Genomic DNA, 26,260 nt, shown 5'->3' on the forward strand with positions numbered 1-26,260 from the left:
CCAATAGACAGCTAAGTCTGAAGGCAGGATGTGGAGCAGGAAAAAAATCCCAGGAGTATTAAAATTAAGTAAGTTTATAAGTAATTAACAAGTAAAAGGAGATTGAAAAAAAAAGCCTAAGAGTAGATTTGAAGCAGAGCAAGCCAAGGACAACATGGTGACAACAGACTGTTGTTCCTCCAAATTACTTGCCAATCCTGATGCCTTCAAATCTTGGTTTATGAATAAAACTTCATTTATCAATAATTTACAATCAAGGTAAAGGCATGAAAAAAAATATAAGCTAGAAAATCATCTTTTCATCTGCCTTTCTGCACATGGTCAGACAAGAAGTAAGGTTCAAAGAGATAGGTAGAAAAGTTGAAGTAGATCCTCCACTTGTGCACCAAGAATACACAAAGATTACTACCAACAATTCAAAGGGTCAGCGGCTCTCCTTTCCTCCAAACTGGAATCCAGCCTATCATGTGATCAGGATTGGAAGTAAGTTTGATTTTCAAAAGGGAGGAGGATAAACTTAGGGGAAAATAGAGTTTTCATATAACAAGTTGTGTTAGACGAATGTATAGTAGATAAATTGTACAACTTAGCTCAGCTGGTAAAGAATCTGCCTGTAATGCAAGAGACCTTGGTTTGATTAATGGGTCAAGTTGATCCCCTGGAGAAGGGATAGGCTACCCACTCCAGTATTCTTGGGCTTCCCTGGTGGCTCAGAAGGTAAAGAATATGCCTGCAATTAGGGAGACCTTGGTTCGATCCCTGGGTTGGGACAATCCCCTGGAGGAGGGCATTGGTAACCCACTCTAGTATTCTTGGTTGGAGAATCCCCATGGACAGAGGAATCTGGCAGGCTACAGTCCATGGTGTCACAGAGAATCGGACAAGACTGAGCAACCAAGCGTACGTCATTGCTTGGTGGCAATAAATGTAGATTTCTTGTGATGCAAGTATCGTTTGGCAAACTCAATTTAAAGCTATTGGACCTGATTTCCAAGGTAGAGTTTTCATAGGTGAGCTTCTTTGTCAGAGGGAAAACATGATTGGGTCCCTACATATTCCTTTCCATTTCTTACCAGGAGTCCAAGTATGAACTTATATAACCCTTGGATCTATATCAGGATAATAAAGAATCATTGTAATGGCATCTTGTGTTACAACAGCAGTCACACAACAGTGTGTGTGTATTTCTCCCTCTGCAGACCTGCTCTCTTTTCTTTTACAGGGAGAGAGACAATATGAGGCAGACTCACAGTAGCACATCAATGAGACTTAGCCAGAATAAATGGAAAGAGAAATTTGAAGTACATTTTATAGAAATCTCAGGCTTGATTAGCTTTGTGTTTGAAAGTAAGTGGGAGGATGAAGATGGCAAGAGGGAGAAAACGCACTACCTATCCTTCCATTCATCACTGTTTCTCCAAAGCCTTAAACCTTAAGTTTACCTAGCCCACTGGGATTGAGCACTGACCCACTGATTAACATATTCAACAACTATTGACTAATGATTTTCTATATGCAAAACACTGGAAATATAGCAAATAACAAAACAAAACAAAATCTCTGCCTGAGGAAAGTAGTAGATAGGATTAGAGATTTAATGTGAGTATGGGATGAAGGACAGGGTAGGCAGGAAGACTGGACATATAGGCCATAATAAGGACTTTGGATCTTATTTTGAATGGTATGAGAAAGCATTGGAAGGTTTTAAACAGAGAAGTGACATCATCTGGCTTATATTTTAATAGGATCACTCGGGCTATGATGGTAATTATAGCCTAAGGTGTCACAAGGGCAGAAGCAGGAGAAGGGTTATTAGGTTATTGAAGTCATCCACATAGGATGTGATGATAGTATGCGCCAGAGATGAAAGTTAGGGGGTAATAATTTGGGTGTTATCATCATATAAATGGTATTTGAAGCCTTTAGAAATAATTATATCACTCAAGGAATGACTTTAGCCAACAACTGAAGACTAGGACACTCCAACATTTAGATGCTGCTGCTGCTAAGTCGCTTCAGTCATCTCTGACTCTGTGTGACCCCATGTAGATGGCAGCCCACAAGGCTCCCCCGTCCCTGGGATTCTCCAGGCAAGAACACTGGAGTGGGTCGCCATTTCCTTCTCCAATGCATGAAAGTGAAAAGGGAAAGTGAATTCGCTCTGTCGTGTCTGACTCTTCGTGACCCCATGGACTGAAGCCTACCAGGCTCCTCCGTCCATGGGATTTTCCAGGCAAGAGTACTGGAGTGGGGTGCCATTGCCTTCTCCTAACGTTTAGATGAAGAAACAGCAAAAGAAACTGAGAAGGAATAGCTGTAAGGGTCAAAGCTATTCTAAAAGCCCGTTTTAGAACTTATGTCAAATAGTTTTGCTAAATCAAATAGGATGCTGCTGCTGCTGCTAAGTCGCTTCAGTCGTGTCTGACTCTGTGCGACCCCATAGACAGCAGCCCACCAGGCTCCGCCATCCCTGGGATTCTCCAGGCAAGAACACTGGAGTGGGTTGCCACTTCCTTCTCCAATGTGTGAAAGTGAAAAGTGAAAATGAAGTTGCTCAGTCTTGTCGGACTAGTAGTGACCCCATGGACTGGACTATAGCCCACCAGGCTCCTCTGTCCATGGGATTTTCTAGGCAAGAGTACTGGAGTGGCTTGCCATTGCCTTCTCCGAAATCAAATAGGATGAGTTGAGATATAATCTTTGACCTTGAGATAGCATCTTATGGTTGTTTGAGACTTTGATGAAGCAATTTTAGTGGAATGGTACGAGGAGAAAGGAGTGTTAAGGCCATTGTTTGGGAGACCAGAAGGGGAAATGGAAAAGGGAAATAAAATATGGTTGTTGGGAAGCATTAAGGACCCACTTGAGCTGATGGCAATGACTTTAAGGAAGGAAAGTCAGTGTGGCTTTTGTCTTTTTCCAGCCACATTTAGCTGCATACTTGCTGGTGAAGAGGGACCAGAGGGTTAGACAGAACCAAGATTATGGTTTGCTAAGCAAGTGTGATGAAGTAAGAGGGCGGTAAGGGATCTGAGACTGTGTGAAAAAGGACTCATCATAGTGATAAATCATGGAATTTAAGCTACACAAGGAAGGTAGAGAGAAATGAGAATAGCGAAAATTTCATGGGATCAATAAGCTGCAGGGCCAATGACACTGAAGGATGGTTTACTTGGGTAATAAAGGGATAGAAAGAAAGCTGATCGGCGAAGAATTGATGCTTTTGAACTGTGGTGTTGGAGAAGACTCTTGAGAGTCCCTTGACTGCAAGGAGATCCAACTAGTCCATTCTAAAGGAGATCAATCCTGGGTGTTCACTGGAAAGACTGATGCTAAAGCTGAAACTGCAATACTTTGGCCACCTCATGCGAGGAGTTGACTCACTGGAAAAGACTCTGATGCTAGGAAAGGTTGGGGGTGGGAGGAGAAGGGAACAATAGAGAATGAGATGGCTGGATGGCATCACTGACTCTGTGGACATGAGTTTGAGTGAACTCTGGGAGTTGGTGATGGACAGGGAGGCCTGGCGTGCTGTGATTCATGGGGTCGCGGAGAGTCGGACACGACTGAGCGACTGAACTGAACTGAACTGAAAGGGATAGAATGGGAATTTCAGTTAAAGCATGGGATGGTTGAGGTTGAAATTAAAGAGGATTGCAGTTGTTGATAATGAAGAATTCTGGAGTATGTAATGATTAGCTGGAATGGATATAAAAGGTCATCATTTGTGTTAAAAATCAAAACTTTATTAAAACTTTCATTAACCCACAAAATTGTCATTGGGCTGCTTAATGTGTGCATGTCCAGTTGTGTCCAACTCTTTGTGACCCCATGGACTGTAGCCCACCAGGCTCCTCTATGTGTAAATTTTCCAGACAAGAATACTGGAGTGGGTTGCCATTTCCTACTCTAGGTGATCTTCCCAACCCAGGGCTACAAACCTGCATCTCCTACATCTCCTGCATTGGCAGGAGGATTCTTTACCACTGAGCCACCTGGGAAGCCCGGGCCTCCTAATGTGAAAATCAGGCTTCCCTGATAGCTCAGTTGGTAAAGAATCCACCTGCAATGCAGGAGACCTCGGTTTGATTCCTGGGTCATGAAGATCCACTGGAGAAGGGAAAAGCTACCCATTCCAATATTCATGGGCTTCCCTTGTGGTTCAGCTGATAAAGAATCCGCCAGCAATGTGGGAGACCTGGGTTCAATCCCTGGGTTGGGAAGATCCCCTGGAGAAGGGAAAGGCTACCCATTCCAGTATTCTGGCCTGTAGAATTCCATGGACTGTATAGTCCATGGGGTTGCAAAGAGCGAGACACAACCGGACTTCTTAATACTTAGGTTTAATTGTCCTGTTGCCATATGTTCCTAATGTTCCTATTCCTGTTGACTGATCTAGGCTAGCCTAAGAGTACAATTATCAGACCTTTTTGAAATCCATCTTCAAACTATTGATAGAGCACATGGAAAAATCTTTTGGGTACTTTGCCTGGCAATCAGTTTAATATGGCTTTATTCCACCCATGTGGTATACAAAATATGCACTCAATGACTAGTAGTTATGGTTATTGTTGCTGTTCCTTCTTACTTTTATTCACTGACATACGCAGCCCTCCCTGGACTAACACAAAACTAATATAATCAGAATTTCACTTCTTCTGTCAGTGTGATTTTTTTCATAAATTTACATTTCATAAGCCATTTAGATAAAATTTCCAATAGTCCTTTACGTAAGGAATTAATTTAGGTTTAAAAAGTATGAGATGTCAGAATGTAAGTGAAAAGGTAGTACAGTTTAAGTAACTGGCTCATGAGTCAATTGCCTAGAAGAAAACTAAGTCTGCCAATTTGGGCAATTTCTACCTTCAACTGCAGTTGAGCCATGAAAATAGGTAACTACAAGTTAATGAACCGAAGATTTTTAGACAGCAGAGAGGGTAGGCCTGGCATCCATGGCAGCTACAGGACTCATCTGCAGAAATCAAACCCAGAAGAGAATTTTCCAGTGCTGCTCCCTGTCCATCTGCCGATGTACCCTGGCCACTGCTTTGAGAAGGTCTGACAAAGCTCAGGATGGGATTGCTGACTTTTGCAGTTGCATGGAAAATGGTCCATGCAAGAGAGGACGGACCATCAATAGGATGGACTCTACCAATCTGACATGCTCTACCACTAAAGTATGTCAAATTGGCAATCATTAATAATTCCAGTCATTGGGATTTGCTCCAAATGAAAACGGTGATGTTGGCACCAGGCAAAATATAGATAAGGGCCAGAGAACAGTAAGGATACACATCTGGCAACTTGAGCTAGCCTATGAGTCATTCTTGGATGGTGGGTGAGACTCAGCTTCGCTTTTCTGTTGTCCAGTATGTTTGACATTACAGCACTCTGCCCAGAAAACTCAGATCTGGGAGAATTACAGTCTCTTAATGTTGAAGGAAGAGAGGGAAACAGGAAACTCTCTTACCTACTACATGCTTACTGTGTGCTTGGCACTTTTTCCATCAGTTCATGCAGTCATCACAACTATCCCATGAAGCTGACATTAATATTATTTCTATTTTATAGCTGAAGAAACTGAAGTTTAAAAATATAAGTAACTTACCCAAGTTTACTGAGCCAATTCAGTGGCAGAACAGAGCTTTGAACTCATGTATCAGTTCATGATACATGAACATGAGTCACTCAGTCATGTCCAACTCTTTGCAACCCCATGGACTGCAACATGCCAGGCTTCCCTGTCCATCATCAACTCCCGGAGCTTGCTCAAACTCATGTCCATCGAGTCAGTGATGCCATCCACCCATGTCAACCTCTGTCATCCTCTTCTCCTCCTGCCTTCAGTCTTTCCCAGAATCAGGTTTTTTTTTTTCCAGTGAGTCAGTTCTTTGCATCAGGTGGCCAAAGTATTGGAGCTTCAGTTTCAGCATCAGTCCTTCCAGTGAATATTCAAGACTTATTTCCTTTAGGATTGGCTGGTTTGATCTCCTTGCAGTCCGAAGGACTCTCAATAGTCTTCTCCAACACCACAGTTCAAAAGCATCAATTCTTCAGCTCTCAGCCTTCTTTATGGTCCAACTCTCACATCCATACATGACTACTGGAAAAACCATAGCTTTGACTAGACAGACCTTTGTTGGTAAAGTAATGTCTGCTTTTTAATATGCTGTCTAGGTTGGTCATATCTGTTCTTCCAAGGAGCAAGCATCTTTTAATTTCATGGCTGCAGTCATCATCTGCAGTGGAACACAAGAAAATAAAATGTCACAGTTTCCATCATTTCCCCATCCTGACTCCAAACTGTTATCTTTTGCAACACTACCTCGAGTCAGTGTGTTAGGCCATGGCTATCTAATATAATCTCCTCAATTCACTAAGAAGGAGGAAGAGGCTTTAAAAAGTGACATATCTAAGCTCATGCAACCGGTAGTACTCTGGTCAGCACTAGAACACCCTGTTTTTCTTGAGCCCCAAGCTTCAGGGTGATAGTCAAGAAGGAGGAAAGGAAAACAATCTTGTTACCCTTGCTCTGGGTCTGGGTCTACCTGATGACAATCAACATTTGCACTGCTCTTTATTATTATATTATTTCCACATAGAATTATTGCATTTAAGCCTCTTACAGCTCATGCATACATTTAGTAATATCATTTCCATTTTTTTCTCTTGAAAAAGAGGTTCAGAAAGGCTAACAGACTCTCTGTATAACACTTAGCTAGTAAGCCAAGAAAGAGAGTCATGTTTTTGGTCTTTTGACTGTAGATCTAATCTAACATTTGTTGAACACTTTCTACATCTCAAGCATTGTGAAAAGGACTGGGAATGCAGAGGTGAGTGAGGCCCAGATCTGCCTCTCAAGGAGCTCACAGGCTAATAGGGGATGCAGCCAACATATCAGAAAATGACACTGGGAGGTACTAAGCCCTTATTACTCTTAGTTAACATGACAACAGTATTGTGATAGGATATATGGGGATGAAGTCTCACTTGACAGAGTGATTAAGGTACAGGTCATAGGACTCCTGACTATAGCCCAGACTGTCAACAGCAATTTATTATTACTTTTTTTGGTATACATGTAAAGTGTGAGTTTCCCTGGTGGCTCAGTGGTAAAAGAATCTGCCTGCAATGCAGGAGACACAGGTTTGATCCCTGGGTCAGGAAGATCCCCTGGAGAAAGAAAAGGCAACCCACTCCAGTGTTCTTGCCTGGGAAATCCCATGGACAGAGAAGCTTAGTGGGCTACAGTCCCTGGGGTCACAAAGAGTCAGACACGACTTAGTGACTAAACAACAACCAAAAAGTAAAGTATAACCAAATTCCCACTGAAGCAAAGTGGGAATTGATTTTTGGGTAGAAGGACAGTTCTTTTTCAGGGTTGCAATACCTTCTTATTGTTGCTGCAAATATCTTCATATTTTTATGATCACGGCCCCACACTTCTCTACTCCACAAGTTTCTCTCATAAACTGTTAAGCCCAGAGAAGGAAGCATGTATCCCTGATGGGGTAAAAAGATTTTAGAACTGTGAAAGAATGATAAAGAGGGGGAGGACACATTGTTGCATGGATTATAATTTTTTTAAGTCTCTGATGAGAAAAAAAAAAACAAGATAATATTTTCATAAAAATCTTTTTTGGAAGGCAGCCAGACAGGCCAGGTCAACTCAAGCCTTGGAGACCAGCCTCCGTGACTATTTTGGGATTTCCATCTGTGGGGATGAAGTACAGCTGAACAAGAGGAAGCCAAGAGTTTCATCAGCAAAGACTTCATCTTGACTTGTTTTGCAGGGGAAATAAAGGTGGGGAGGCCCTTTGCTCTCCCCCAGAGATGTGTTGAATATTCAAAAATATTAATTTTGGAACAACAGTGCCTACAATTTTGAAAACAAGCTAACTAAGCCAGGGCCTGTGTTGATTAGATTGGCAGAAAGTCCCTCTGAACCCCCTAAGGATGCCCTTTCCAAGTCCCCACAGCCCTTCAACAGAAAATCAAAATGACATAACATCCAGACCAGGGAATACTCAGCCAAATGGACTGCAACCTCTAGGCACCCCCCAATATCTAACACAGATCATACTTTAGCATTTGGAGGTAGCCCAGACTTTTTAATGCTTACCAAAGAAGTGAAAGTTTTATTTGACTATCCACACTCTTTGCTACAAGTTTAGGTATCATGTTTTCAACCTTACAGATGGTCCTTCCAGGATACAGAGCCACCTCCTCACTACAGTGTGCTCAGCACCTACGTGAACTTCCATGCCTTGTTTCCTACCCTCAAATGTCAGGTTTAACCCTATTTCCCAGGGCCCCACTCTGACTCACCAGTGCTAGGCTAAACTTGCTTTTCTGAATAATCCCAATTTAAAGCTTACATGACCGAGTCCCTTGACCCCTCCTGCTTAGTAGTTGCTCATTTGAACTTGTAAACAACATAGAAAGCAAGAATGGCTTGATGTGTTTTTATTTTTTCTTCTAGAAGTAGTCCTCCTTTAAACTCTAGAATTAATGCATTATCTCAAAAATATGACTACCTATTAGTTTAACTCAGAGAAAGCAGGGGAGATTAGAGAGGGTATCTGAACGCAGAAGGTATCTTCCTCATTTCCTAATATTAGAATACAGAGATAGTTACTTGATCTGTTTCTGGATAAATTCAATTCTGGTTCCATTGCTGTTGTTGCTATTTTTGTTGTTTAGACGATAAGTTGTGTTTGATAATTTGAGATCCTGTGAATGATAGACTTCCAGGCTTCTCTGTCCATGGGATCTCCCAGGCAAGAATATTAAAGTTGGGTTGCCATTTCCTTCTCCAGGGGATCTTCCTGACTCAGAGATTGAACCTATGTCTCTTGTCTTGCAGGTGGATTCTTTCCCACTGAGCCACCAAAGAAGCTCTCTACTTCCGTAAATATATTTAAGAAAATATCTTGGTTATCCATGATAGGATTTATAAACTTGTAGAATCCTATTATACAGGAAGAAAAAAAATCTGTTAGTGTTTCAAAGTATTTCCTCCAGTCCTGAATGGTAGGACTCAATATTGTAAAATATGTAAAATTTCTACATATTGATATTTTTAATTTATTTATTTTAATTGGAGGCTAATTACTTTACAATATTGTAGTGGTTTTTGCCATACATTGACATGAATCAGCCATGGGTTTACATGTGTTGATTTTTTAATTCAGAGGATAGTGGGATAGATAGATACATGATAAATCAAAAAAGAAAATTTTATTGGTAGAATTAAAGTGATGACTATGAATGTATCCACTGAGACTATTGGGATAGCATTTTTTAAACAGTATGAACAACTTTGTTGTTGTAATTTACAAATAGTGAAATTCACAGATTTTAAATGCATATCTCAGTCAGTTCAGTTCAGTTCAGTTCAGTCGCTCAGTCGTGTCCGACTCTCCGCGACCCCATGAATCACAGCACGTATAAGTATACCTGTGGAACTAACACCCCAAACAAGATGCAGAACATTTTCATCACCCCAGAGAATTACCTCACGCTCCTTGCCAGCTGTTCCCTGTCCACCTCACCTCAGGCAACCACTATAGTAATTTTTTTTACAAAGATTAGATTTGTATTTTCTAGAGTTTCTTCTGAGTCCTTTCGCTCAGCATGGTTTAAAGATTCATTCACGTTTATTCTTTATTGCTGAGTAGCATTTCATTGTAAAGATAAACTACAAATCTGTTGCTTAATTTTCTCATTAATGGACATTAGATAGCATTTTAAACTAAAAAATTTACAATTCAGTGTATCCTTATCTTATTTGTATGAGAGGGTAAGTTGTACAATTTCAACCCAGATGTTTTGAAGTCTATGCCTATGTACACACACACACACAAACACAATATGTAGTGGGAGTTTTAGGCATCTGTTCCAAGTTAGAAGAAAGATACTTTCAGAAAAAGTAAAACTTTAGCTGGACTTGTTTAGGACTCAGGAATAGCAATCAGAAATTGTCTTTATCCATAACTCTTTTCCCTTAAAAAGATAGAAGTGAGCTCTATGAAGAGACTCAGTGTTCTGTGGCCAACTTCTCTTTTCCTTTTTTGAACAGTGGATGAGAATTTTTCATGAGAAAAAGTTTACTTTGTCTTCTCTCAAAAAATGTTCACCACAATTTAATTAACTGGCAATGAATTCTATTTTTAATTCTCATGCAATTAGGTTGATATAAGAAATGAAAGGCATCCAGTCAAAAATTACAAATCAGTATCACAGAATTTGAGGATTAGAAGAGACTCTTGCAATCATCTAGCTCAAATTTCTTATTGTACGCGTAAAGAAAGTGTGGTCCAGAGATTACATAAGTTGTCTTGTTGTACCAGACCTGGGTCCAGAACTTTGGCCTTCTAGGGTCCAGGGGATTCATTAAGACCAAAGTGGGAATGTGTTCCCCTGATGCTCAGACTCATCAGCCTGCTTACATCCCAGCCCTTCGTCTATGGAGCCCAAGTCTTTCTGTGCTTATTTTATGTGCATGTCTCAAAGCTGGATTTTTCCAATGGCAACCCACTCCAGTGTTCTTGCCTGGAGAATCCCAGGGGCGGGGGAGCCTGGTGGGCTTCCGTCTATGGGGTCACACAGAGTCGGACACGACTGAAGTGACTTAGCAGCTTAGCAGCAGCAACCTAAAACTTAAATATCATAGCAAAAGTGGGTCAAGTTCATTTTTTCAATTTTCATTTTTGAAAATTTCATGTTTTTATATCAGCTGCAGTTATTCAGAATGTATATACAAAGTAATCTCTCTAATTTAGCAGAGGCAACAAAAAAAGAGGCCTCTAGTAAATATTCAGCTCATAGTAATAAATTCAAACATATAGACATTGTCAGAAATAACTTTCCAAATGAAACAAGAAGTGGTAGAACTGGTGAAAGGCAAAGGCTGGTTTTCACATTGTTGTTTAGTTGCGAAGTTGTGACCAATTCTTTGGGACTCCATGGACTGTAGCCTGCCAGTCTCCTCCATCCATGGAATTTCCCAGGCAAGAACACTGTAGTGGGTTGCCATTTCCTTCAAGAGATCTTCCTGACCCAAGGACTGAACCCACGATTCCTGCATTGGCAGGCAGATTCTTTACCACTAAGCCACCAGGGAAGCCCAGTCTTTATATTAGATAACCATTAAGCAGGATGGTGAATGATAGTGTTCACGTGAAGCTCTGAAACAGTTTCAGGCTATTCAGTTCAGTTCAGTTCAGTTCAGTCGCTCAGTCATGTCTGACCCTCTGCAACCCCATGAATCACAGCACGCCAGGCCTCCCTGTCCATCACCAACTCCCAGAGTTCACTCAAACTCATGTTCACAGAGTCGGTGATGCCATCCAGCCATCTCATTCTCTGTCGTCCCCATCTCCTCCTGCCCCCAACCTTTCCCAGCATCAGAGTCTTTTCCAGTGAGTCAACTCATTGCATGAGTTGGCCAAAGTATTGGAGTTTCAGCTTTAGCATCAGTCCTTCCAATGAACACCCAGGACTGATCTCCTCTAGAATGGACTGGTTGGATCTCCTTGCAGTACAAGGGACTCTCAAGAGTCTTCTCCAACACCACAGTTCAAAAGCATCAATTCTTCGGTGGTCAGCCTTCTTCACAGTCCAACTCTCACATCCATACATGACCATGGGAAAAATCATAGCCTTGACTAGACGGACCTTTGTTGGCAAAGTAATGTCTCTGCTTTTTAGTATACTATCTAGGTTGGTCATAACTTTCCTTCCAAGGAGTAAATGCTGCAATCAGCATCCGCAGTGATTTTGGAGCCCAAAAAGATAAAGTCTGACACTGTTTCCACTGTTTTTCCATCTATTTCCCATGAAGTGATGGGACCAGATGCCATGATCTTAGTTTTCTGAATGTTGAGCTTCAATCCAACCTTTTCACTCTCCTCTTTCTCTTTCATCAAGAGGCTTTTGAGTTCCTCTTCACTTTCAGGCTATTAGGAGAAGCAAATTTACTGCTAATGGAAAAATCCTGGGATCAAGCATAACAAGGCACAGAGCTGTCTCTGGTTGAGGTCTTAGCAACACCTCTTTGATGGTGGAAATGGTGGGTGTAATGCAAACTCACAGCCCACTATCTGTTAGATTCTTAGATAGCACGGTGATCCTCAGATTTGTTCAGGGAAATACCTAGAAGCCATGATACTCCGTGCAAAGGATCTATCTCATTTCATCAAACATATATGAATATTTTTGCTATCAGAAGGTATAACTCTGTTATATGCAAGTAATGTGAAGTCATAGCCACAACACACTATCTACAGAAAAACAAGGTATTATGCTAAGCACCTTTGGTTATTTACATGTATTTTCTGTTTTTCCAGGAGAGCAAAAACTTAAGGCAAATTAAAAAGGAAGACATTCTATTCACGTATATTTTTTCAGTTAACTTGAGAACAGAACCACTATTATAGGAGCTGAACATTTCTGCTCAATACTCTGTTGGGATTCAGTTAGAGAAGCACTATTTAAAAGAAAATATTCTCCCCAAGGGTCTTGAATTCTTTTTTTTAGGCGTAGATTTAAAACCTTTTTATTTTATATTGGAGTGTAGTTCATTGACAATGTTGTGTTAGTTTCATGTATACAGTGAAGTGATTTAGTTATACGTGTGTGTACTCAATCAGTTGTGTCTGACTCAAACTGTAGACTGCCAGGTTCCTCTGTCCGTGGGTTTTCCAGGGAAGACTCCTGGGGTGGGTTGCCATTTACTTCTCCAGAGGATCTTCCCAACCCAGGGATCGAACCCCTGTCTACTGTGTCTCCTGCATTGGCAGGCAGATTCTTTACCATAGAAGCACCCTCAGTTATTCATATACATATATGTATATATATTTTTTCATATTCTTTTTCCACATAGGTTATTACAAAGTATTCAATAGAGTTCTCTGTACTATATAGTAGGTACTTGTTGACTAGCTATTTTATATATAGTAGTATATGTATTGAGCTTCCCTCTTAGCTCAGTTGGAAAAGAATCTGCCTGCAGTGCAGGAGACCTGGGTTCAATCCCTGGATCGGGAAGATCCCCTGGAGAAGGAAATGGCAACCCACTCCAGTATTCTTGCCTGGAGAATCCTATGGACAGAGGAGCTGTAAGAATCCATGGGGTTGCAAGAGTCAAACATGACTAAAGAGAGAGAGAATATGTATTAATATGTTAATCCCAACCTCCTAATTCATCCTTCCTTCCCATTTTTCTCTTTGGTAACCATGTATGTTTTCTAAGTCTATGAGTCTGTTTTGTAAGTAAGTTCATTTGTATAATTTTTTTAGATTCCACATGTAAATGATGTCATATGATATTTGTCTTTGATTTAGTATGACAATTGTCTGTGTTGCTGCAAATGGCATCATTTCACTCTTTTTTATGAATGAGTAATATTTCACTGTATGTATGTACATTTTGTTTATCCATTCATCTGTCAATGGGCATTTAGGTTGCTTCCATGTCTTGGCTATTGTAAATAGCACTACAATGGACATTGGGTGCATGTATCTTTTCAAATTATGGCTTTCTCCAGATATATGACTAGGAGTGAGATTGCTGGATCATTCGTTGTTTAGTCGCTCAGTTGTATCTGACTCTTTGTGACCCCATGGACTGCAGCATGCCAGGCTTTCCTGTCCTTCACTATCTCCCTAAGTTTGCTCAAATTCATGTCCATCAAGTCGGTGATGCCATCGAACCATCTTGTCCTCTGTCATCTCTGTCTCCTCTTGCCTTCAATCTTTCCCAGCATCAGGATATTTTCCAGTGAGTCACCCTTCACATCAGTCAACCAAAGTATTGGAACTTCAGCTTAAGCATCAGTCCTTCCATTGAATATTCAGGACTGATTTCCTTTAGGATTGACTGGTTTGATCTCCTTGCAGTCCAAGGGACTCTTCAAGAGTCCCTTCCTGGATCATATGGGAGCTCTATTTTTAATTTTTTAAGGACCTCCATCACAGTGTTCTCCATAGTGACTGTACCAATTTATTAATACATTCCCACAGTGTAGGAGGGTTCTTTTTTATCCACACCCTTTCCATATTGACTTTTTGTAGACATTTTGATGATGGCCATTCTGACTGGTATGAGGAGATATGTCATTGTAGTTTTGATTTGCATTTCTCTAATAATTAGTGACTTTGAGCCTCTTTTCATGTGCCTATTGGCAATCTATATGTCTTCCATGGAAAAAATGTCTATTTAGATCTTCTGTCCATTTTTTTGATTGGGTTGTTTTTTAATATTGAGGTGTATGAGTAGTTTGTATACTTTGGAGATTAACCTCTTGTTGGTCGTATTATTTGAAAATATTTTCTCCTGTACTCTGTTCTCCTGTTCTTAATTCTGTTTATGGTTTGCTTTGCTGTGCAAAGCTTTTACGTTTAATTAGGTCCCATTTGTTTATGCTTTATTTTTATTCCTCTAGGAAATGGATACAAAAAGATATTGCTGTGATAGGTCAAAGAGTTTTCTGCCCATGTTTTCCTCTAGGAGTTTCATAGTATCTGGTCTTACATTTAGGTCTTTAATCCATTCTGAGTTTGTTTTTGTATATGGTATATAGAATGTTCTAATTTCATTCTTTTACATGTGGCTGTCCAGTTTCCCCAGAACCACTTATTACAGAGACTATCTTTTCTCCATTGTATATTCTTGCCTTGTTTGTTACAGATTAATTGACCATAGGTTGTGGGTTTATTTCTGGGCTTTCTATCCTGTTTTGTTGATTTTTAAGTCTGCCTTTGAGGCACATTACTTTTTTGATTACTATAGCTTTATAGTACAGTCTGAAGTCAAGAAACCTGATTCCTCCACCTCCATTTTTCTTTCTCAAGATTCTTTTGGCTATTCAGGGTCTTTTAAGTTTCCATTCAAATTAAAAAAATTGTTCTAGTTCTGTGAAAAATGCCATTGTTAATTTGATAGGGATTGCATTGAATCTGAACATTGCCTTGGGTAGTATAGTCATTTTATTTTATTTTTTTTCATTTTTTATTTTCTTATTTTTATTGGAGGCTAATTATTTTACGATATTACATTGGTTGGTTTTGCCAAACATTGATATGAATCTGCCCCGGGTGTACATGAGTTCCCCTTCCTGAACCCCCCTCCCACCTCCCTCCTCCCCTTATCCTCCCTCTGGGTCATCCCCACACACCAGCATCCTGTAACATGCATTGACCCTGAACTGGCAATTCGTTTCACATATGATAATATACATGTTTCAATGCCATTCTCCCAAATCATCCCACCCTCACCCTCTCCCACAGAGTCCCAAACACTGTTCTATACATCTGTGTCTCTTTTGCTGTCTCGTATACAGGGTTATCATTTGCATCTTTCTAAATTCCATATATATGCATTAGTATACTATATTGGTGTTTTTAATAATAGTGATTCTTCCTGTTCTAGAACATGGTATATCTTTTCATCTGTTTGTGTCTTCTGTTTATTGCATCAGTATTTTATAGTTTTTGTAGTACAGGTCTTCTGCCTGCTTAGGTAGGTTTATTCCCAGGTATTTTATTCTTTTTAATGCAATGATCAAATGGGATTGTTTTCATAATTTCCCTTTCTGATCTTTCATTGTTATTGTTTAGAAATGCAACAGATTTCTACGTATTAATATTATATCCTGCAACTTTTCTGATTTCATTGATGAACTCTAGTAGAAATCCCATGGACAGAGGAGCCTGGAGGGGTACAGTCCATGGGGTTGTAAGAGTCAGGCACTATTTAGTGACTAAGCAACAACAAGTAGCATCTTTATAATTTTCTATGCATAATATCATGTTTTTACAAACAGTGACAGTTTGCTTCTTTTTTTGCTTGTTTTTTCAATTTAAATCTCTTTTATTTCTTTTTCTTTTATGATTGTCATGGCTAGGATTTCCAAAATTATATTGAATAAAAACAGCCCAAGTGTACATCCTTATCTTGTTCCTGATCTCAGAGGAAATTCTTTCAGCTTTTCACCACTGAGCATGTTAGCTGTGGGTCTGTCATATATGGCCTTTTACTATGTTGAGGTAGCTTCCCTCTGTGAGCACTTTCTGAAGAATATTTTTTTTTAATCATAAATGAGTGTAGAATTTTGTTGAAAGCTTTTTCTGCATCAACTGAGATAATCATATGGTTTTTATTCTTTGGTTTATTAATGTGCTGTATCCTGCACAGATATGCAGATACTGAGAAATCTCTGCATCCCTGGGATAAATTCTGCTTGATCGTGGTGTGTGATCCTTTTAATGTATTGTTGGATTCAGTTTGCTAATATTTTGTTGAGGATTTTGCATCTATGTTCGTCAGTGATGTTGGCTGTAATTCTCTTTTTTGTGTGATATCTTTGTCTGGTTTTGGTATCAGGGTCATTGTGGCCTTGTTGAATGAATTTGGGAGCATTCTTTCCTCTGCAATTTTTTGAAATAGTTTCAGAAGAGGTGTTAATTCTTCTCTAAATGCTTGATAGAACTCCCCTGTGAAGCCACCTGGTCCTGAACTTTTGTTTGTTGGGAATTTTTAAATCACAGTTTCAATTTCAGTACCTGTGATTGGTTTCTTCATATTTTCTATTTCTTCCTAGTTTACTCTTAGGAGAGTGTATCTTTCTAAGAATTCATCCATTTCTTCTAGATTGTCCATTTTATTGGTGTATAGTTGCTTGTAGTAGTCTCTTATTATCCTTTGTATTTTTGTGATATCGGTTGTAACTTTTCCTTTTTCAGTTCTTATTTTATTGATTTGAGCCCTCTCCCTTTTTGCTTGATGAATCTGGCTAAAGGTTTTTCAATTTAGTTTATCTTTTCAAAAACCAGTTTTTAAGTTCATTAATCTTTTATGTTATTTTCTTTGTTTCTATTTCATATATTTCTGCTCTTATTTTCATGATTTCTCTCCTTCTACTAACATCAGGATTTATTTTTTCTCTAGTTGCTTTAGGTGTAATGTTTCTTTGAGAATTTTCTTGTTTCCTTAGGTAATGTTGTATTGCTATAAATTTATCTCTTTAGTATTGGTTCTGCTGTGTCCCATTGGTTTTGGATCACTGTGTTTTCATTTTCAATTTTCTCTAGGTATTTTTTTATTTCCTCTTTGATTTCTTCAGTGATCCATTGGTTGTTTAAATAGCATATTGTTCAGCCTCCACATGTTTGTGTTTTGTACAGTTTTTTCTTGTAGCTGATTTCTAATCTAATAGTGTCAGAAAATATGCTTGATAATGACTTCAATTTTCTTCAACTTATTGAGGCTTATTTTGTGGCCCAATATGCTATCTATCCTAGAGAACGTTCCATGTGCACTTGAGAAGAATGTGTATTCTGTTGTTTTCAGATGGAGTGCTCTGTAAATAGCAATTAAGTCTCTCTGATCTAATGCTTTAGGGCTTCCCAGATGACACTAGTGGTAAAGAACCCACCTGCCAATGCAGGAGACATAAAGGATGTGAGTTTGATACCTGGGTCAGGAAGATCCCCTGGAGGAGGGCAAGGCAACTCACTCCAGTATTCTTGCCTGGAGAATCCTATGAACAGGGGAGCCTGGTGGGCTACAGTCCACAGGGTCACAAAGAGTCAGGCATGACTAAAGCGATTTAGCACACACACACAATCTAATGTTTCAGTTAAGGCCTGTGTTTCCATGTTGATTTTCTGTCTGGATGGTCTCTCCATCAGTATAAGTGAAATTTAAAGGTCCCCACTATTATTGTGTTATTAGTAATTTCTCCTTTAGTGTCTAATAATATTTGCCTTACATATTCAAGTGCTCCTATGTTGGATGCATATCTATTTACAACTGTTATTTTTTTTTCTTGGGTTGTTCCTTTGGTCATTATGTAATGTCCCTCTTTGTCTCTTATAACAATATTTATTTTTATGTCTATTTTGTTTAATGTATATATTGCTACTCCAGCTTTCTTTTGATTTCCATTTGCATGAAATACCTTTCCCATTCTGTCACTTACATCTGTATGTGTCCCAAGATCTGAGTGGGTCTCCTTTAGACACCATATATATGGATCTTACTTTTGTATTCATTCAGCTACTTTGGTTGGAGCATTTAATCTATTTACATTTAAAGTAATTACTGACATGTGTGTTCTTGTTTTTTTGTTAATTGTTTTGGATTTTTCTGGTAAGACTTTATTCTTCTCCTCCTCTTCTGTTCTTCTCTCTTGTGATTTGATTAGTATCTTTAATGTTGTTTTGGATTCCTTTTTCTTTTTTGTGTGTATATCTACTGTAGATTTTTGGCTTGTGGTTACCATGGGATTTTGATGTAGCAGTCTATATGTAAGCAAGATTGCTTTAAGCTTCTGGTCTCTTAATTTCAAATGCATTTCTAATATCCTGCATGTATACTTTCATGATTGCTGGGCTTGATGTCATATTTGTGTGTGGATTTACTCTATGTTTACTTTTACTGGTGAGCGTTCCAATTCATCATTTTCTTGTTTCCAGTTGTGCCCTTTTCTTTTCCACTTAGAGAATTTCCTTTAGTATTTGTTGAAAAGTTGGTTTGGTGGTGCTAAATTCTGTTAGCTTTTTCTTGTCCATCAAATCTGAATAAGAGCCTTACTGGGTAGAGTATTCTTGGTTGCAGGTTTTTTTCTTTCATCACTTGAAATATATTATGCCACTCCCTCTGGCCTGCAGAACTACTGCTGAAAGATCAGCTGATAATCTTATGGGGAATATTTTGTATGTTGTTTCTTTCCTCTTGTTGCTTTTAATATTTTCTCTTTGTTTTTAATTTTTGTCATTTGGTTAGTATGTATCTTGTTCCTCCTTGGGTTTCTCCTGTATGGAACTTTCTGTACATCCTAGATTTAGATAACCATTTCCTTTCCAATGTTAGGGAATTTTTCTGCTATTATCTCTTTAAATATTTTCTTGGGTCCTTTTTCTCTCTCTTCTCCTTCTAAGATCCATGTAATGCAAACATTTGTTCATTTAATGTTGTCCCAGAAGTCTCTGAGACTGTCCTCATTTCTTTTCATTCTTTTTTCTTTATTCTGTCCCACTGCAGTTACTTCCATCATCCTGTCTTCCAGCTCACTTATCCATTCTTCGCCTCAGTTATTCTGCTACTGATTCCTTCTAGTGTATTTTATATTTTGGTTGTTGTATTGTTCAACTCTATTTGTTCTTTGTATCTTAGCAGAAGAATTCTAAGAATGTTTTCATATCTTTCTTGTATCTTCTCTGTCTGTACGTCTATTTTTCTATAAGATCTTGAATCATATTTCTATCATTACTCTGAATTTTGTTTTTGAGTAGCTTGCCTGTCTACATTTCACTTAATTGTTCTTCTGGGATTTTACTGTTTCCTTTGTCTGAAACTCGTCGCATGAGGTGGCCAAAGTATTGCAGTTTCAGCTTTAGCATCAGTCCCTCCAATGAACACCCAGGATTGATCTCCTTTAAAATGGACTGGTTGGATCTCCTTGCAGTACAAGGGACTCTCGAGAGTCTTCTCCATCACCACAGTTCAAAAGTATCAATTCTTCGGCAATCATCTTTCTTCACAGTCCATCCTTGTCTGAAACATATTCCTCTGCTAGCTTGTTTTGCTTAACTTTATGTGTTTTTTGTCTTTGTTCCATAGGCTACAGGATTGTAGCTTCTCTTGCTTCTGGTGTCTGCCCCCTGGTGGATGAGGCTGGTCTAAGACACTTGTTGCAGGATTCCTGGTGGGAGAACCTGGTACCTGTGCACTTGTGGGTGAGCTGGGTCTTGTACCCCTTGTGTTCAGGGATATGTCACAGGGTGTGTTTAGAGGCAGCTGTGGGCTCAGGAAGACTTTAGGCAACCTGTATCCCGATAGGTGGAGCTGTGTGCCTGCCTTGTTGGTTGTTTGGCCTGAGGTGTTCTAGCACTGGAGCCTACAGTCTGTTGGGTGGGGCCAGGTCTTGGTGTCAAAATGGCAGCCTCCAGGAGAACTTACATTAATGAATACTCTCTGGTACTTCTACTACTAGTATCCTTGTCCCCATAGTGAGCCACAGATGCCCCCACTCTCCCAGGAGATCCTTCAAGACCAGTAGATAAATCTGGCCCAGGCTGTTACAAACTCACTTCTTTTTTCATGGATCCTAGTACTCTTGCCAGGAAAATCCCATGGATGGAAGAACCTGGTAGGCTGCAGTCCATGGGGCTGCTAAGAGTGGGACACGACTGAGCGACTTCACTTTCACCTTTCACTTTCATGCTTTGGAGAAGGAAATGGCAACCCACTCCAGTGTTCTTGCCAGGAGAATCCCAGGGACAGGGGAGCCTGGTGGGCTGCCCTCTATGGGGTCACACAGAGTTGGACACGACTGAAGTGACGCAGCAGCAGCAGCAGCAGCAGTGCACCTGAGACCTTGTGTGTGCCCTGTAAGAGTGACATTTCTGTTTCCCCAAGTCTTGTGGGGTTCCTGCAATCAAGCCCCACTGGCTTTCAAAACCAAATGCTCTGAGAGCTTCTCCTCCTAATGCCAGACACCCAGACTGGGGGGTCCTGATATGGGACTCAGAACTCTCATTCCTATGAGAAACCTCTGCAACATAATTATTTTCCACTTTGGGGGTTGCCCACCTGTTATGTATGGGATTGATTGTATCATAAATGTGCCCCTCCTACTGTCTCATGGCTTCTTCATTGTGTTTTAATGTAGAATATCTATCTTTTTTGGTAGGTTCCAATATTTTTTATTGATGATTATTCAGCCATTAGTTGTGATTTTGGTGTTTTCCTGAGAACAGATGAGCGCAAGTCCTTCTGCTCCATCATCGTGTCCCCTAGTCCTGAATTCTTCATTCTCCTCCTCTTTATTGCCTCATCTTCTGCTTCAGAGACACAATGTCCTTGTGCTATTTCTATCACCCTCTGTAAAAAATGATGATTATTATTACTCAAAAATTCCTTTTCAGAGTGATTGCCATTAAGGTTCAATAAGTTGGTGATAGACAGGGAGGCCTGGCGTGCTGTGATTCATGGGGTCACGGAGAGTCGGACACGACTGAGCGACTGAACTGAACTGAACTGAACTTATACAAGGAGATGTTCTTTTTTTTTTCTTTTAATGAGAATAATTTGCTGTAAGTCAAAGGACTGAAGCTCTAATTGTAGGCATCAAGTAACAAGGCAAGGAACTCAAATGGTAGTCAATAAGGACAGGGAACAGCAAGAATGCTAACTATCCAAGAATTATAGGCAAGATTGCACATTCCAAAAATAAATGGCTGAGATCTGAAGCACATAAAACTACATAAAGAAAAAGAAGCTGTAGAAAAAGTGATTCCATATTAGGGTGACTTGCTAAAAGTTTCTATTCCTTCATTTAGATGCAGTGCTGCTTAGTGAAGTATTGTTTGAAGTTTAGATGATTGGTAGGGTTCCAGCTCTTTTTTTAACATCTGAAACTGGGCTCTCATTGCCCATTTCTCTATATCTGAGATTCCTGCTTGGGTTTATTTATGTTCCTTGTTAATTAGTATTATTTTTTAACTTTTAATTTTAAAATAATTTTAGACTCATTAAAAATTTGCCAAATAGGGGGGTGGGGCAGGCGGCCAGGCTGGTGGCGGAGGCGCGGGACCTGGTCCCGCTGGTACCATGGCCAAGACTGTGGCCTATTTCTATGACCCCGACGTGGGCAACTTCCACTACAGGGCTGGTCACCCTATGAAGCCCCATCGTTTGGCGTTGACTCATAGTCTGGTCCTGCACTACGGCCTCTATAAGAAGATGATCGTCTTCAAGCCATACCAGGCCTCCCAGCATGACATGTGCTGCTTCCACTCTGAGGACTACATTGACTTCCTGCAGAGAGTCAGCCCCACCAATGTGCAAGGCTTTACCAAGAGCCTTAATGCCTTCAACGTGGGTGATGACTGCCCCATGTTTCCTGGGCTGTTTTGAGTTCTGCTCCCGTTCCACAGGCACATCTCTGCAAGGAGCTACCCAGCTGAACAACAAGATGTGTGATATTGCCATTAACTCAGCTGGTGGTCTGCACCACGCCAAGAAGTTTGAGGCTTCTGGCTTCTGCTATGTCAATGACATTGTGACTGGCTTCCTGGAGCTGCTCAAGTACCACCCTCGGGTGCTCTACATTGATATTGACATCCACCATGGCGATGGGGTTCAGGAAGCCTTCTACCTCACTGACTGAGTCATGACAGTATCTTTCCACAAATATGGAAACTACTTCTTCCCTGGCACAGGTGACATGTATGAAGTTGGAGCAGAGAGTGGCCGCTACTACTGCCTCAAAGTACCCCTGTGGGACAGCATTGATGACCAGAGTTACAAGCACCTTTTCCAGCCAGTTATCAACCAGGTGGTGGACTTCTACCAGCCCACGTGCATTGTGCTCCAGTGTGGAGCTGACTCTCTGGGCTGTGATCGATTGGGCTGCTTTAGCCTCAGCATTTGAGGGAATGGGGAATGCATCGAATATGTCAAGAGCTTCAATATCCCTCTACTGGTGCTAGGTGGTGGTGGCTACACTGTCCGGAATGTTGCCCGCTGCTGGACATTTGAGACATTGCTGCTGGCAGAAGAGGCCATTAGTGAAGAGCTTCCCTATACTGAATACCTCGAGTACTTTGCCCCAGACTTCACTCCATCCGGATGTCAGCACCCACATCGAGAATCAGAATTCATGCCAGTATATCTGGACCAGATCCGCCAGACAATCTTTGAAAACCTGAAGATACTGGACCATGCGCCTAACATCCAGATTCACGATGTGCCGGCAGACCTCCTAACCTAAGACAGGACTGATGAGGCTGACATGGAGGAGAGGGGTCCCGAGGAAAACTACAGCAGGCCAGAGGCACCCAGCGAATTCTATGATGGAGATCATGACAATGACAAAGAAAGTGACGTGGAGATTTAAGAGGAGCTGGGCTTGAGATGTCCCCAGGAATTCCTTTTTACCTCTTGGTTGGGTGGGAGGGAAAAGTGTGTTTCTCCCACCCCTGGTCAGGTTACCTTCAGAGCTTTTAGCAACCCTGGGGGAGGGTTTGGAGACCACATCTGGTTCTTGAACCAACTATCCCCTTTCTTCTCTCTCTCAAGGCCTGAGAATGGTACCTATTAAGGATTGAATGGGGACAAGGATAGCCATCACTAGGACAGCCTGGACTTGGGCCCTAGAATCCAGTCCTAGCCCTTTTGGCTCACTTATTCCTTCCCTACTTCCCTCCAACCCAGAGACTTTAGGAGTGAAGGGGCAGACAGGAGTAAGTTTGCCTTTGACCTCCTCCTCTCCTGGGTTCTCCTACTGTAGGCCTTGCTTCAGTGCAGGTGAAGAGTAAAGAATTTTAGGGGGCTCTGGCTCCTTAACATCCTAACCCAGATGATGGGAAGTACGGTTTTGAGATGGGGGACGATGTGAAAATGTCTTGTTCTAACTTTTGGTTTTATGTCCATTTTACCACTCTTTTTATCCAATAAACCAAGTCAGTATTTTTTGTAAAACAAACAAAAAATTTGCCAAATAGTACAAAGTGCTTTGGTCATTTTTTAAAAAAGTTCTTGCCTTTATTAAGGCAATTTCTGCCAAAAAAACCTTCCATCAGGGCAGTTCTGGCTCTGGTGTCAACAGCCTCAAGATGGCTGCTCTTGTAGGATCAAACTTTTAACAGTGGCATCTACCTATAATAATTCCCACTGTTTTCTACCCAGAAGCCCCAATGCCTTCCCAAAAGAGGGACTCTGGTCAGTTTTCTGAAGGAGCTCCATATTTCTTGGCAATTCCTAGTCCAGTGTTACTAGCTTAGTAAAACCTATCCAACAAATATTTATTAAGTTCCTGCAATTTGCCCAACACTATAGTTTTTTTTTTTTTTAATTAAAGTGTCAATCAGTCAGTTCAGTCACTCAGTTGTGTCCTACTCTGCGACCCCATGGCCTGCAGCACATCAGGTTCCCCTGTCCATTACCAGCTCCCAGGACTTGCTCAAACTCATGTCTATCAAGCCATCCAACCATCTCATCCTCTGTCGTCCCCTTCTTTGCCTGCCTTCAATCTTTCCCAGCATCAGGCTCTTTTCCAGTGAGTCAGTTATTCACATCAGGTGGCCAAAGTATTGGAGCTTCAGCTTCAGCATCAGTCCTTCCAATGAATATTCAGGACTGATTTCCTTTAGGATTGACTGGTTTGATATCCTTGCTGTTGAAGAGACTCTCAAGAGTCTTCTCAAACACCACAGTTCAAAAGCATCAATTCTTCAGCACTTAGCATTCTTTATGGTCCAACTCTCACATCCATACATAACTACTGGAAAAACTGTAGCTTTGACTAGATGGACCTTTGTTGGCAAAGTGATGTCTCTGTGTTTTAATATACTATCTAGGTTTATCATAGCTTTTCTTCCAAGGAGCAAGTGTCTTTTAATTTCATGGCTTCAGTCACCATCCACAGTGTTTTTGGAGCCCAAGAATATAAAATCTGTTATTGTTTTCACTTTTCCCCCTATTTACCATGAAGTTATGGAATCAGATGTCATGATCTTAGTTTTTTGAATATTGAGTTTCAGGCCAACTTTTTCATTCTCCTCTTTTATACTCATCAAGAGACTCTTTAATTCCTATTCACTTTCTGCCATTAGGGTGGTATCATCTGCATATCTGGGGTTGCTGATATTTCTCCCAGAAATCTTGATTCCAGCTTGTGATTCATCCAGCCCAGCATTTTGCATGATGCACTCTACATAGAATTTAAATATGCAGGGGGACAATATAAGCCTTGTCATATTCCTTTTCTAATTTTGAACCAGTCAGTTGTTCCATGCCTGATTCTAACTGTTGCTTCTTGGCCTGCACACATTTTCTCAGGAGGTGGTCTGATATTTCTATCTCTTTAAGAATTTTCTGGTTTGTTGTGCTCCACACAGTCAAAGGCTTTAGTGTGGTCAATGAAGCTGAAGTAGATGTTTTTCTGAAATTCTCTTGCTTTCTCTATGATCCAACAAATGTTGGCAATTTGGTCTCTGGTTCCTCTGCCTTTTCTAAACGCAGCTTGTATATCTGGAAATTCTTGGTTCATGTACTGCTGAAAGCGAAAGTCACTCAGTTGCATCTGACTCTGTGATTCCATGGATTTATACAGTCCATGGAATTCTCCAGGCCAGAATACTGGAGTAGATAGCCTTTCCCTTCTCCAGAGGATCTTCCCAACCCAGGGATTGAACCCAGGTCTCCCGAATTGTAGGTGGATTCTTTACCAGCTGAGCCACAAGGGAAGCCTGAGAATACTGGAGTGTAGCCTATCCCTTCTCCAGCAGGTTTTCCTGACTCAGGAATCGAACCACAGTCTCCTGCATCGTAGGCAGGTTCTTTACCAACTGATCTATCAGGGAAGCCTAGCTTGAAAGATTTTGAGCATAACCTCACTAGCATGTGAAATGAGCACAACTGCATGGTATTTTAAACATTCTTTGGCATTGCCCTTTTTTGAGATTGGAATGAAAACTGACCTTTGCTCATCCTATGACCACTGCTGAGTTTTCCAAATTTGTTGACATATTGAGTGCACTTTCACAGCATCATCTTTTAGGATTTGAAATAGCTTAGCTAGAATTCTATCACCTCCTCTAGCTTTGCTCATAGTGACAGTCCCTAAGGCCCACTTGACTTCACACTCTAGGATATCAGGCTCTAGGTGAGTGACCATACTATCATGGTTATCCAGGTCATTTAAACTTTTTTGTGTAGTTCTTCTGTATATTGTAGCCATCTCTTCTTATTCTCTTCTGTTTCTGTTAGGTCCTTACTTTTTCTGTCCTTTATTGGTCCCATCCTTGCATGAAGTGTTCCCTTGATATCTCCAATTTTCTTAATGTGTAAAATTATGAGTGTACAGTATAATGACTTATAATTTTTAAAGATCTACCCTTTACCATATATTTTACCGTATATTACATCTAATGTAGTTGTAGTATAATTATCAACTCCTGACATACACAGAAAACCCTTATACAGTACTATTAACTGATCTGCAGATACCTCATTCAAATGTTATTAGTGGTCCCACCAATGCCCTCTGTTTGGATCCTCCAGGATCCGTTTAGCTGTCATGTCTCCTCAGACTTATTAAACCTAAGACTCTTCCTCCGTCTTTCTTTGTATTTTATGACCTTTAAGCTTTCAATGAGTCCCTCAATTTTATTTATCAGAATCTTTCCTATGATTAATTCAGTGTATTCATTTTTGGCAAGGATACCACTGAAAGGATTTTTCTCCCTT

At 40.4% G+C, this 26,260-nt stretch overlaps 1 pseudogene; it reads left to right on the plus strand.

Moving 5' to 3' along the window:
* The first annotated feature begins 21,619 nt into the window (after positions 1 to 21,619).
* LOC129551097 (histone deacetylase 3 pseudogene) lies at positions 21,620 to 22,907 on the plus strand (annotated as a pseudogene).
* Positions 22,908 to 26,260: the final 3,353 nt, after the last annotated feature.

The sequence above is a fragment of the Moschus berezovskii genome, chromosome 17 (assembly GCF_049115385.1).
Source record: "Moschus berezovskii isolate FMDL1 chromosome 17, NW_MosBer_1.0, whole genome shotgun sequence".
NCBI lineage: Eukaryota > Metazoa > Chordata > Mammalia > Artiodactyla > Moschidae > Moschus > Moschus berezovskii.